The 13,884-nt window shown below is 37.2% G+C and overlaps 8 non-coding genes across 8 annotated transcripts; 5 read left to right on the forward strand and 3 right to left on the reverse strand.

Annotated features, from left to right (window-relative positions):
• Positions 1–3,194: 3,194 nt before the first annotated feature.
• Positions 3,195–3,313, forward strand: LOC124531511. The gene has a single exon (XR_006966557.1). It is a non-coding gene; the product is annotated as a 5S ribosomal RNA (ribosomal RNA).
• Positions 3,314–7,801: 4,488 nt separating this feature from the next.
• Positions 7,802–7,917, forward strand: LOC124531489. The gene has a single exon (XR_006966536.1). It is a non-coding gene; the product is annotated as a U5 spliceosomal RNA (small nuclear RNA).
• A 589-nt stretch (positions 7,918–8,506) lies between these two features.
• Positions 8,507–8,625, reverse strand: LOC124531543. The gene has a single exon (XR_006966586.1). It is a non-coding gene; the product is annotated as a 5S ribosomal RNA (ribosomal RNA).
• A 1,002-nt stretch (positions 8,626–9,627) lies between these two features.
• LOC124531519 lies at positions 9,628–9,746 on the forward strand. Its single transcript, XR_006966565.1, has one exon. It is a non-coding gene; the product is annotated as a 5S ribosomal RNA (ribosomal RNA).
• Positions 9,747–10,577: 831 nt separating this feature from the next.
• Positions 10,578–10,693, forward strand: LOC124531480. The gene has a single exon (XR_006966527.1). It is a non-coding gene; the product is annotated as a U5 spliceosomal RNA (small nuclear RNA).
• A 322-nt stretch (positions 10,694–11,015) lies between these two features.
• On the reverse strand, positions 11,016–11,134 carry LOC124531537. The gene has a single exon (XR_006966581.1). It is a non-coding gene; the product is annotated as a 5S ribosomal RNA (ribosomal RNA).
• Positions 11,135–11,867: 733 nt separating this feature from the next.
• LOC124531512 lies at positions 11,868–11,986 on the reverse strand. The gene has a single exon (XR_006966558.1). It is a non-coding gene; the product is annotated as a 5S ribosomal RNA (ribosomal RNA).
• Positions 11,987–13,134: 1,148 nt separating this feature from the next.
• On the forward strand, positions 13,135–13,253 carry LOC124531487. The gene has a single exon (XR_006966534.1). It is a non-coding gene; the product is annotated as a 5S ribosomal RNA (ribosomal RNA).
• The last annotated feature ends 631 nt before the right edge of the window (positions 13,254–13,884 follow it).

Genomic DNA, 13,884 nt, shown 5'->3' on the forward strand with positions numbered 1-13,884 from the left:
TGAGCTGGGATGCCCAGGCTGCCCTCCGAATTCTGGGGGGGGCAATTTTGCGCTCGCCACTGTTCGGGGCAAGCGGAGCAGGCATCATAAGGCAACCCCTACCACCCTCGCTGTGGACTTTTGCAACATAAGAGGACTCAACTCCAACCTCAACGCCGTTCACTACCATCTGGAAACGGCGAAGCCGGCCTTGCTCTTTCTAACCGAGACCCAGATATCTTCTCCTGCCGATACGACTTTTCTCTCGTACCCTGGGTACAAATTGGAACATTCCTTTATACCACGAGCTGGGGTATGCGTTTACGTCAGAGATGATATCTGTTCTCGACGCCTCGGCAGCCTTGAAGGACAGGACCTATCGATTATCTGGCTGCGTGTAGACTGCGATGACCATCCGCGAATCTATGCGTGCCTTTATAGGTCCCATAGCGGTAATGCCGAAACCGACCGACTGGTTGAGCACGTCCAAATGGCTACAGATTCCGTGCTTCAGCAGATTCCATCCGCAGAGATCATTATTCTGGGTGACTTTAATGCTCACCACGCAGAATGGCTCGGCTCACGCACCACCGATCATGCGGGTGGATCTGTTCTGGACTTCGCTCTAGCATATGATCTGACACAACTGGTCAACTCGCCAACGCGAATACCGGATGTGGAGGATCATACACCTTCCCTGTTGGACCTTCTGCTGACTTCACATCCGGATGGCTATCAGGTTATCGTCGATCCCCCTCTGGGCTCGTCTGACCACTGTCTCGTCCGGAGTACAGTGCCGGTTGTGCGGTACTCACGGCCTCGCTTTGTTGGGTGCCGCCGAGTATGGCACTACAAGTCAGCAGATTGGGATGGGATGCGGTCTTTTTTTGCATCTTACCCATGGGGGCAGATTTGTTTCTCGCCGGATGATCCGAACGCTGCTGCTGACTCTGTTGCCGATGTGGTGCTTCAGGGTATGGAACTATTCATTCCTTACTCTGCAGTACCCATCGGTGGCAAGTCCCAGCCTTGGTTTGGTCGCTTCTGCAAAACGGCATCACGCCGAAAGTGGGAACGCTATCAAACCTGGGCTAATGCATCTGCGTCTCGTGATGTAAATACCAGCGCATTTAAAAAGGAATACAACTCTGCTTCTAGGTCCCTCAAAAACGTGATTGCTAGGGCGAAGACGGAGTACATTGGCAGAATTGGCGAGAGACTGGTGCGTCTCCCTTCAGGAACACGAGCGTTCTGGTCTCTCGCTAAGGCTGTCTTAGGGAATTTCTGTCAGCCATCTTTTCCATCTCTGCACAGAGACGGTGAGTCATTGGCCCATACCGCGAAAGAGAAAGCTGATCTTTTAGGCTCTCTCTTCGCGTCGAACTCGACTCTGGATGACCAAGGAAAATCTCCACCAACAATTCCGCGATGTGATACCACGATGCCGGAGGTTAAATTCCGGCAAAGTGCAGTTCGACCCGATGGTATCCCTCCAATCGTGCTACGGACATGTGCTCCCGAGTTGGCACCGGTCTTAACGCGTCTTTTCCGGCAATCCTACACATTAGGCGTCGTCCCGAATTCCTGGAAGACAGCTTTGGTGCATCCGATCCCTAAAAAAGGCAACCGCTCAGACCCGTCCAATTATAGGCCTATAGCCATCACCCCCTTGCTCTCCAAGACAATGGAGTCCCTTATAAACTGCCAGCTCCTGCGGTATCTAGAGGAGAACCAGCTGATTAGCGACCGCCAGTACGGTTTCCGTCGGGGTCGGTCATCCGGTGATCTTCTAGTTTACCTTACTCACAGGTGGGCTGAAGCAGTTGAGAGCAAGGGGGAGGCATTAGCAGCCAGCTTGGACATAGCGAAGGCCTTCGATCGTGTATGGCACAAAGCGCTTCTTTCGAAGCTTCCTTCCTATGGGCTTCCCGGGAAATTATGCAATTGGATTACCAGCTTTTTGACAGATCGGAGCATCAAGGTCGTTGTCGACGGTGCATGCTCTGACTTAAAATTCGTCAATGCTGGTGTTCCACAAGGCTGCGTTCTATCACCCACTCTGTTTCTTCTGCATATCAATGATTTGTTGCAAATCGGGAACATTCATTGCTATGCAGACGACAGTACCGTTGACACCTTATACACCGGCCGCGCTAATATTTCTCGGGAAAACGTCGAAGAGAACCGGAACAAACTTGTGTCTGAAATCGAGTCTTCATTAAACGAAGTCTCGAATTGGGGCCGGCAAAATCTAGTCCATTTCAACCCCAAAAAGACGCAAGTTTGCGCGTTAACCGCTAAAAAAACACCATTTGTCGTATCTCCACGATTTGAGAACATTCCGATAGCCGCTACAGGTAGTATCGGAATACTTGGCGTTGATATTTCGAGCCTCGTTCAGTTCCGCGGTCAATTGGAAGGCAAAGCCAAATTGGCTTCAAAAAAGCTGGGCGTGCTCAGCAAGGCGAGACAGTATTTCACGTCGGCCCATCGCCTTAAACTTTACAAGGCGCAAATTCGGCCTCACATGGAGTACTGCTCTCACCTCTGGGCGGGTGCTCCCCAGTACCAGCTCCTTCCATTTGACCGCATTCAACGTAGAGCGGCCCGAGTTATCGACGATCAAGCCCTTTCCGATCTCCTTGATCCTTTGGCTTTGCGTAGAGATGTTGGATCACTCTGCATCTTCTACCGAATTTTTCACGGGGAATGTTCCGAGGAATTGTTCGGATTAATCCCGGCTGCTGAATTTCACCTTCGGACATCTCGCCAAAATTCTAAGTTTCACCCGCACCACCTTGATGTCCGAAAATCCACAACAGCGCGATTTCTCAGACATTTTCTGCCTCGCATAACCACTTTGTGGAACCAGCTTTCGCCGGCGATTTTTCCGAACCGATACGACATGGGAACCTTCAAGAAAAGAGCGTACTCCTTTTTGAAAGGCCGGCAACGCACCTGCAAGTCCCCTGGTGTTGCAGATGTCCATGGGCGGTGGTAGTCACTTTCCATCAGGTGAGCCTCCTGCTCGTTTGCCACCTATGCCATAAAAAAAAAAAAAAAAAAATTGTAAGTATTAAAGGAATCAATTTCATATCTAAGAATAAAATAAATGATAAAAAATATTTTAAAATGTATTAACATTTGTTTATATGTATAGGTACCCAACACGCATCTAATTTTAAATTACGTACCCTATTTCGAGGACCGCTGTCGCCAACGTCCATACCACGTTGAATACACCGGTTCTCGTCCGATCACCGAAGTTAAGCAACGTCGGGCGCGTTCAGTACTTGGATGGGTGACCGCCTGGGAACACCGCGTGTCGTTGGCTTTTTGCTATCACTTATTCAAAATTAATATCACATCTGTGTTCGCTACTTATAGCGATTAAGTTCTTCTCTTTTTATGTTACGAAACAATAATTGCTAAGTATTATTAACAATTATTAATTACTATGTCTGAAACAATTAAGTTCGAATTGTTAGTATTCCATTCTTACTATAATATCTACTTAGCTACCGGGTTACATTGCAATGATTGTTCAAAATTTTAATTTGATTTAAAAACACAATATTATTAAAATTATCACTGATTTTATCAAAGTGATCAATGTTACTGTAAATATTCATAATATTGTTGTAAATATACTGTAACGCAACAATGAGTATTCCTACTTTGTAAAAAAAATAAAATCTCGAATAGAGTCTCTAGCTCCAAAATTATAAATAGTCCGGATTGTTCTCATTTGTAAAATAAAGACAGATTCAACTCCACTGAAGTTTGGAATCCAATTCTAATCCTAAGAACACCGTAGTTTCGGCTACTTCAAGACGGTCACAGTTTAAAGATATATCATAATTTTTCTTTCTAACATTGGGTAGGTTAAAAACTACATATTTTGTTTCTACCAATCATGTATCCGTGATAATTGGCCATTAACATTCAATTTCCGTCAGTTTTTTTTTCTGTCAACCTTAAAAACCAGTGAAGTATCGTCAGACAACACAAACAACACTATATCACAAATACCTTTAATATAGAAAGGAAGATCATTTATATATGCTAGAAATAGAAAGGTATATAAGAAAAATAGAACCTTGTGGAACCCTCATTTTTAACGTAGATCCAGAAGACTTTATTTCATTACTGAAAACTTGTATAGCAAATATATATATATATATATATATATACATCCTACAACCTTTTTGGCGTCATGTACGTGGTGCATCATTACGACGTCCTCAAGTTCCCCTTACTTTACTTAACATGTCATAATGAATACTGCTTAATTTTTTGATTTCCAGGTCCTTGGGATACGTTATTTTCCGATAAAAAGAAAATCCGCGATATTCGTCTTTCAGTCATGCCCAAGTATTTTTGAACCCCTAACCATGATGATACATTTAAGGCATCCTAGATATATTGATCATAATTTACCCATGGTATCGATTATTTAGCGTCCTCACAGGATGGACTGTATTTGGAAGTGCGACGTTGCCAGCTTTAGGTTTGTTGTCTCTTTCTTTTCCTATCGCTGTTCTGTACAAATAGTTCAACGTTTATTTTGTTCCAATATTCGTACGGCTTATACATATACGGATGCCCAATATGTTATAATATGTAAATACGAATCTTTTGCTTCCTATCCTGGATTACGCCGACGACTGTTATACACATCTCACGGAGGATCAGCGAAAAACTCGGGCGATTTCAAAAATTCTAAATTAGATTCATAATTGGTTTGCGTAAATATGATCGTGTCTCTCATTTTCGTGGCTCTGCCCATAAAACTTATAATAAAATGAATTTACTGGGAACAGTGCTTTCATTTTATAGTTGGTAGCTTGCAGCCACATAGTACCACCTCAAATAATACTGTATGCCTCAAGATCACTATCGCTCGGCTATCTTACAAGGTTCAATTTTGGGTCCCTTTCTATTTCCGTCTTGATGTAGCCGATACTACGGTGTTCTCAGGAATAAAATTGGATTCCAAACTTCAGTGGAGTCCTCATTTATCATCCCTAAAAGGAAGACTCAGCTCCGCAACATACGCGGTTAGAAAAGTTTGACAACTAACTGATGTTGATACCGCTCGTCTAGTATATTTTGGTTATTTTCACAGTATTATGTCATATGGCATATTACTTTGGGGTAACGCTGCAGATATTGGATCTGTCTTTATTTTACAAAAGAGAGCAATCCGGTTTATTTATAATCATGGAGCTAGGGACTCTCTTTGGGATGTTTTTAACAAAGTAGGAATACTCACTGTTCCTTCACAGTATATTTACAACAATATTATGTATATTTACAGCAACATTGATCACATTGATAAAATCAGTGATCATCATTGTACGTGCACTAGAACTAATGATAAACTTATAACGCCAAGTTTCCGACTCCGCAAAATCAATAAATCCTTCTTGGGGCAAGGTATCCGATTCTATAATAAAATTCCGCAGACATTTTTAACTTAGCCGTTTCGTAAATTCAAATCGTTTGTAAAAAAATACATTGGTAAAAAAAGCATATTATTCGAAACAAGATTTTATAGATGATAAAAAAGCATGGAGGTAATAACTGTTGACTTCCTAGCAGGATATATTAATTTATATAATTGTATTAACTTACACGAATTTGTATTTTTTAAATGTTGAAAAAGAGTAACTACTAAATTTCTTGCCGGTTCTTCTCGGTAGAATCTACTTTCCGAACCCCGGTAGCTTCACTTAATTGTAAAATGACGATTCAAAAGTGTTTGTTAAAGCGTACTTAAATAAAGTTTATTTTGATATTTTTTTTTAATTGGGTGTCCGTATGCAGCTATTAGACGTCCGTATATAGCTATTGGGCGTCCGTATACAGCTATTGGGCGTCCGTATACAACTATTGGGCATCCGTATACAGCTATTGGGCGTTCGTATACAGCTATTAGGCGTCCGTATACAGCTATTGGGCGTCCGTATACAGCTATTGGGCGTCCGTATACAGCTATTGGGTGTCCATATACAGCTATTTGGCGTCCGTATACAGCTATTTGGCGTCCGTATACAGCTATTTGGCGTCCGTATACAGCTATTTTGCGTCCGTATACAGCTAGTAGACGTCTGTATATGGCTATTTGGCGCTTGTACAAAGTACTAAGCTTTACGCCGGTTTATTTACACCGAATAATAAAAACTACCAATCACGAATAACAGAAGATTTAACAGTACAGATACCAATCACGAATGATATAGATGTTGTACAAACTTTCACCCCCTTTTAGTCCCTTAGAGGATGATTTCGTGGATGGAAACTATCCTTTCTTTCTACTTTCCTTTTTTATCTCGTTAGGGTATGATTTTGGAGACAAAATTATCCTATGTTCTTCTCTACAATGTCTCCATACTAAATTTTATCTAAATCGGTTCAGCATTTTAATCGTGAAAAGATAACAGACAAACAGACATACTTTATGTTATTATTATGAATAATTATTATAAATATTAATTATTGTAAAATATTTAAAATTTTTCTTCCACGAAGTCATCGGGAATTCATATATATGTACATTATTAATATATTTAATAAACATTAAATAAGTTCCAATAACAGTTTATTTCTACACACTGATGTAAAACAAACAATAATCAAGCACCGAATAGGTATTATGCAAGTCGTAAGTGAAATGAGCGAGACGGCAACGTCGCAATTTTGGACGCCAAACAAGCGAATCCGTAGTCAGGAATTCCCCTAGATATACTGTGTGCGATATACGCGCTGCGGCAGCGCCTCACCTGCGCGGTGATTTCTTCGGGAACTTTTCAATATTTTATTTCAACTATTTTAAGCGACTTTTACCTTCCGTCGATTTTTGTACTACAGCTAGCTAGGATGTATAGGACCTCAGTGCCACCGGCTAAAAAAGTGGCGTCCGGTATACGGACGCCAAAAGCAGGTGGACGCCAGTTTAAATGCATTTTCGCCTTCAGTGGACGGCCAATTGTTTGCGGGATAAATATATATATATCGACTACCACCACCACCTTATAGCCACTTGCTATAAACTGATAGTCATAGTACTGTTTTTTATATATACATTTTCAATATCATGTATGTGGGATATTATAAACAATAGAGGAATTAATGTCATATCACAGAGTAAATATTATGATAAGAATTATTTTAAAAAGTGTACTCTATGGGTATTCAACACGAATCTTATTTTGAATTCATTAAATTGACACCGTTCATTTGTTACTTTTATGGGTTGTTTATTTATTTAAGCTCGACAATCAATAGTATCAGAATAATTATTAGTTAATTTGTTTTTAAAGTCTTTCCATCTCTTGATTCATGAAAAACTCTTCTCTTTGATCATACTTGTGTTTTCTAAAGTAAAATCCCCTTTTGTTTGAGTATTAATGTGAGACTGGTACCTTTTTTTATAATAAAAACCGTTAATTAATTTGGTCAACTTTTAACAGCTACAACCTTATAACCGTGCCCTAATCATCACTAGGGCACATTTATAACTTTTTCATTTGAAAAATCTTCTGAATTCTTCTAAGAATTCATCTCTGACATTACAACGTAGTTAGGGATGGTCATATTCATCATAATTCAGATCACATGACAATATAATTACTATTACCTTTAAACTGTTTGACAAAGTTACTTTTGTATTGGAATAAACCATTAAACGCTATCTAGTGTCCTATACAGACGACACGCTAAATAAACAGATGTCGCTTTGCCAAAATTCAACAGTTCTACTTCGCGATGGTAATACGATTAAATGAAGATATAACTATGTTACGTGTTTAAAGGACGATATCTCTGGTTTCCCTTCAAAACGTATAAATCTTTCGCCTTTTACTAAAGATTTCCGTGGAGGGGAACACTCAAATGAGTCATAGATATTTTTGATAGTCCTACTTCGGAAGGATTACTAAAGGTTAATATTTAATTCGAAAATGGTAAGATTTTTTTGAATCGAAGATCGTAACTCAGTAAAGAAGACAATTAATTACACTATGGAAACAATTACACCAGAAAATCATGGCTGGATTTAGGGAAGGCCAACCGGGGCAACTTCCCTAGGGCCTCCACATGAGTGGGGCAATGGATTTCAGCGACTTAACAAATACCTAGTTATAGTCAAATTATAATAATGTTAGTACTTACTAGTTTAAAAGTTACCGATACAAGAACATAAATCATAGCTTATTAATTGAAATAAAAAAACCTAAACCTAAACCATAACATATTTATTAGGGTCTCCACGTTTCTGTAGTTCTAGGGCTCACCCCAGGGCCTCTAGATATTTAAATCCGGCTCTGTAGAAAATATAAGTTTATCAACTATGCAATTATGTAAGAATGGTAAGTAGTAAAAATTCGAACCTAATTTCACACAAATAAATTAATAATTAATAATACTTAGCAATTATTGTTTCGTAACATAAAAAGAGAAGAACTTAATCGCTATAAGTAGTGCACACAGACGTGATATTAATTTTTAATAAGTGGTAGCAAAAAGCCCACGGCACGCGGTGTTCCCAGGCGGTCACCCATCCAAGTACTGAACGCGCCCGACGTTGCTTAACTTCGGTGATCGGACGAGAACCGGTGTATTCAACGTGGTATGGACGTTGGCGAATGCAATGTCATATTTAATATAGACTTTAAAATATTTCATTTTCGATATATGAAAGTCAGTTTAAATTCCCATAAAAAATTATTTACAGTCAACGTACATAAAAAATCAGAAGTGATAATTAAGCGTAATAATGAAACTAAAACATTTAATTATATTGTAAGCACATCGAATAAAATGTATAACCTACCTAAGTTTCACTTCTCCTACTGTGTCTTCTGAAATGTGTGTACGAACCGAAATAAATCGAATACACGAATAAGCTACGTAATTTGAAATGCTATAAGTGTTGAGTGATCCACATACATGATATTGGAAATAAAGCAGTACATTGTTACCATCAATAATTGTGAGTGCAGTTAAATTTAGGGAACCTGAATAATTTTCTCATTTCCTAATAACAACTACATTCCCTATAATTTAGATCTCGTCGTGTATCATGTAAGTTTAATTTTATATTCATTTGTCAGTTAAGTGCTATAGTTTCAAAAGGTACTAAGAGTTTGCAACTTGATAAAGAAAATAATTTGAAAACTGACGAAGGTTTTCTTACTCTAGCTGTACTTGGAGCCTTACATAAGATATTGCATAGAGGTCTTCATTGTGCCCATAAAAGTTGCAGCAGATTTGGCGTTACATATTGTTTCCTTACATCGCGATGATGAGATTTTCAATTCAAAGCATAAGCTGAGTTAACAATTATTAATACCTCCAGTTAACCTTCAAAACGTATAAATCTTTTATATTTTCGTATAGTTTTTCAAAGAGAACCACGATCCATTTATTTTAAAAGTCCTACTCATGCAATATTGAAATAGGTAAACTCAATTTCGATAAACTAACAATATAACGAAATTGTACAGTTTTAGTATTTCGCTTATTGATCTCTACTTTTTTTATGTACGGTGACCATACAATATTATTTTGGGAATACGAAAATTGTTTCTTTTATAGAAAATGACACATATTTTAAAACTGAACATAAAATAAGATATGGCAATCGCCAACGTCCATACCACGTTGAATACACCGGTTCTCGTCTGATCACCGAAGTTAAGCAACGTCGGGCGCGTTCAGTACTTGGATGGGTGACCGCCTGGGAACACCGCGTGTCGTTGGCTTTTTGCTATTGCTGATATCGAATATTTATTATTAAATACACAGCGTATATTTAGTTACTTTTATAGATTGTAATGTTTTTTTTAGTATGTTAATCAATACTTGTTATCTACTGTCAGAATTATTAGTTGAATGAATCTTATTAATTATACTATACATTAGTAGAAATACTATTTACAATTTTACTTAATATGAAAACAACGTCGCAACGTCGGGCGCGTTCAGTACTTGGATGGGTGACCGCCTGGGAACACCGCGTGCCGTTGGCTTTTTGCTATTGCTGATATTTTATATTTATTGTTACAATCACATCGTATATTTGTTACTTTTATCGATTATGATGTTTCTTTTAGTATGGTAGTCAATACTTGTTATCTACTATCAGAATTATTAGTTTGTATTTAAAAATCTATTCATCTAATGATTCATGAAAAAATCTCCTCTTTGTGTATATTTGTGTTATTTACATTAAAATCTCCATTTATTTAGATGTTTCAATATGTGACACTGGTACCTTTTATTACAGAATAAAAACAGTTAAATTTATTTGGTGAACTTTTAACTCTTAAAACCTTATGCCCGAGCCCTACTCAACTTTAGGGCACATTCATAATTTTATCATTTGATAAAATTCCTAAGAATTTCCCTCGCAAATTACGACGTTGACATTACTTTTTGTATTAAAATAAACCGTCGCGTCCACACCATCTAGTGTCTAGTTCATGCGTCACGCACCATAGATAGATGTCGCTTACCAAAAATTGAACAGTTCTGTATCACGGTGATGGAATGATCAAATGTAATCATAAGTACGCTTTGTATTGAGAGAAAGGTATCTCTGGTTTCCCTTCAAAACGTATAAATCTTTCGCCTTTTACTAAAGATTTCCGTGGAGGGGAACCCTCAAATGAGTCTTACATATTTTTGACAGTCCTACTTTGGTAGGATTAATAAACAATGTAATAAGGTTTGAAATCTCTATCTTTATCTTACATTACCATAAAATATAAGTATTTCAACTATGCAATTACCTAAGTATTTATTATATTATGTTTTTATTCACTAAAAATATTTAAGAGTCATTGAAATGCAACCCGGAAGCTAATTAGATATTAAAATTTTCCGTGGCCAGGCGGTAATGGATTAATACAAAATAATTATAAAATGTTATAGTAGATAACAAAGTTCTTAACTTAAAAAGACAAGCATATTAATCGAGTCATAGTAGTGGACACAGATGTGATATTAAATTTGAAGTAGTGACAGCAAAAAGCCAACGGCACGCGGTGTTCCCAGGCGGTCACCCATCCAAGTACTGAACGCGCCCGACGTTGCTTAACTTCGGTGATCGGACGAGAACCGGTGTATTCAACGTGGTATGGACATTGGCACTTGCTCAGTCATATTTAATGTAGGCTTTAAAATATTTAATTTTCGATGTATGAAAATCAGTTTAAATTGCCATAAAAAATATTTACGGTCACCGTTCATGAAAAAGCAATAGTGATAATTTAGCGTGATAATGAAAACAAAAAATTTATTAATATTGTAATCACATTGAATAAAATGTCTAACCTACCTAAGTAGGACTTCTTCTACTGTGCCTTCTGAAGTATCAATACCAACCGAAATAAATCGAATACACGAACAAGCTACGTAATTTGAAATGCGATAAATGTTGAGTTATCTACATACATGGTACTGGAAATAAAACAGTACATTGTTACCATCAACGATTATGAGTGCAGTTAAATTTAGGGTACGTGAATAATTTTCTCATTTCCTACTAATAACTACATTCCCTATAATTTAGGTCTCGTCGTGTATTACTCGTTGCATTTTACAATAGTCAATTTTAGTATCCATATGCTAACATGGCGCGAATGTACAGTCGGGGTAAGAAAAGGTTCGTCACCTTAAGATCTATTATCGATATATATTATAGATAAAGAGAAGAGTTTTTCATGAATCATTAGATGGATACATTTTAAATACATACTAATAATTGTGATATTAGGTAACAGGTATCGATTATCATACTAAAAGAAACATCATAATCGATAAAAGTAACAAATATACGATGTGATTTTAACAATAAATATAAAATATCAGCAATAGCAAAAAGCCAACGACACGCGGTGTTCCCAGGCGGTCACCCATCCAAGTACTGAACGCGCCCGACGTTGCTTAACTTCGGTGATCGGACGAGAACCGGTGTATTCAACGTGGTATGGACGTTGGCAATTAGTGTGTGATATTAAATGTACAGTTTAAAATATAATTTATTTTAAATGTGTGAAAATAAATTCAAATTCCCAAAAAACAAACTGTATGGTCACCGTACGCAAGAAACAATACGGGTAAATAAGCGAAATAAGGAAAGTAAACAACTTCATAACATGTATTTATCGAATAAATCTTTCATGTAGTAAATTTACTTACACTCAGTTATAACTGTGTCAATATTGCTTTAGTAGAACTTTTAAAAGAAACGAGTCTTGGGTCATTTGCATGTACCTTGTGCAAAAACCTGTAGGAAAAGTTGAAAACTTTATACGTTTTGAAAATGAACTAAAGATATTAATAATAATTAACGCAGCTTACTTATTATGCTTTGAATTCAAAATCTTGTCATCGTAATGGAATAGAGGAAAGAACGCACAATAAAGGCCTTCATGCAATACCTTATGTAAGACTCCCAGGTACATTACAGCAACGGTAGAATATGGATAATAAAATTTATTATTATGAATTATTAGTCAAAACACAACTAGTAATAGACGACGGAACCTGGATTGTACGACGAAAGAATTATAGGAACGTTTTTAATATTACACGACGGGAAGTAAAGTATCGGGGACGAAGATATTATGAATTGAGAAAATTATACAGGTGCCCTTAATTTATTTGCGATCATAATATAATTATTGAAAATTGGTAACTATGTAGGTACTGTTTTATTTCGAATATCATGTATTTAATATTAACAATATCCCAAATACACATTGAAACTAAAATACTTAGTTCATTTTTAAAATTAATAATTATGATTGCAAAAAAATTTAGGGCACCTGCATAATTTTTCACATGTCATAATGTCTTCGTCCCCGATACTTTACTCCAAGTCGTGTAGTATATGAATTATCTTTTGACAAAGATTTTATAAAAATAAATTTAAATTTCCCTATGCCCTCAGTTTCTTTAAGATCAAGGAATCTTTCAGGCACCTTCCATTTCCATCGTCAGATTACCTCAGGGATATCATAGTATTGTCATTGATCGTTGACGAAGTGTGAAGTTTCAAATTAATCCGACGTTTGAAATGGGTAAAAAATATATTCTTAAAACGAAATATTTTTAAAAACGTACATTAAATATGACAAAGCCGTTGCCAACGTCCATACCACGTTGAATACACCGGTTCTCGTCCGATCACCGAAGTTAAGCAACGTCGGGCGCGTTCAGTACTTGGATGGGTGACCGCCTGGGAACACCGCGTGTCGTTGGCCCTTTTTGGTATTGCTGATATTGAAGATTTATAATTAAATTCACACCGTATACGTTTTACTTTTATCAGTTGTTATTGTTTCTTTAAGCAGGACAAACAATACTTATTACCTTGTATCAGATGTTTTAGTTCAGCACCGGTAGCATTAAAAAGCAAATTATAATATTCGCCGTCCTCTGTACTCGAACGTTTAGGCCTTTTAAGATAGCGTGTTTAATAGTTCTTTTATTTGTTAAAAGATATTTTAATAAATTTACATTTATATTTCATATTTAAGCGAAGCGAAACATTAATGTCATAACTAGTTATACTAATGTTATAGATGCGAAACTTAGTCACTCCGTCTTGACGTGGCGTCTTTTACTGCAAACCACTTTATTGAATCTGAATAAGTTTTGCAGCAAGCTTGAACTCCGAAGAAGGACTCTATGGGCTTCTTTTTATTCCTAAAACCTGAGAACCGACTCCCTAACAATTCCCTACAACACGAGCGGAACTGATAACTAAGTTTGTTAACGATTTATATGAAACAAAATTTGAAAAAAAATGAGAAAATTATACAGGTGCCCTAAATTTAACGCAATCATAATTATTTATGGTTCGAATGAACTATTTTGTTTAAAATATCATGT

Source organism: Vanessa cardui, chromosome 7, assembly GCF_905220365.1.
Source record: "Vanessa cardui chromosome 7, ilVanCard2.1, whole genome shotgun sequence".
Taxonomy (NCBI): Eukaryota; Metazoa; Arthropoda; class Insecta; order Lepidoptera; family Nymphalidae; genus Vanessa; species Vanessa cardui.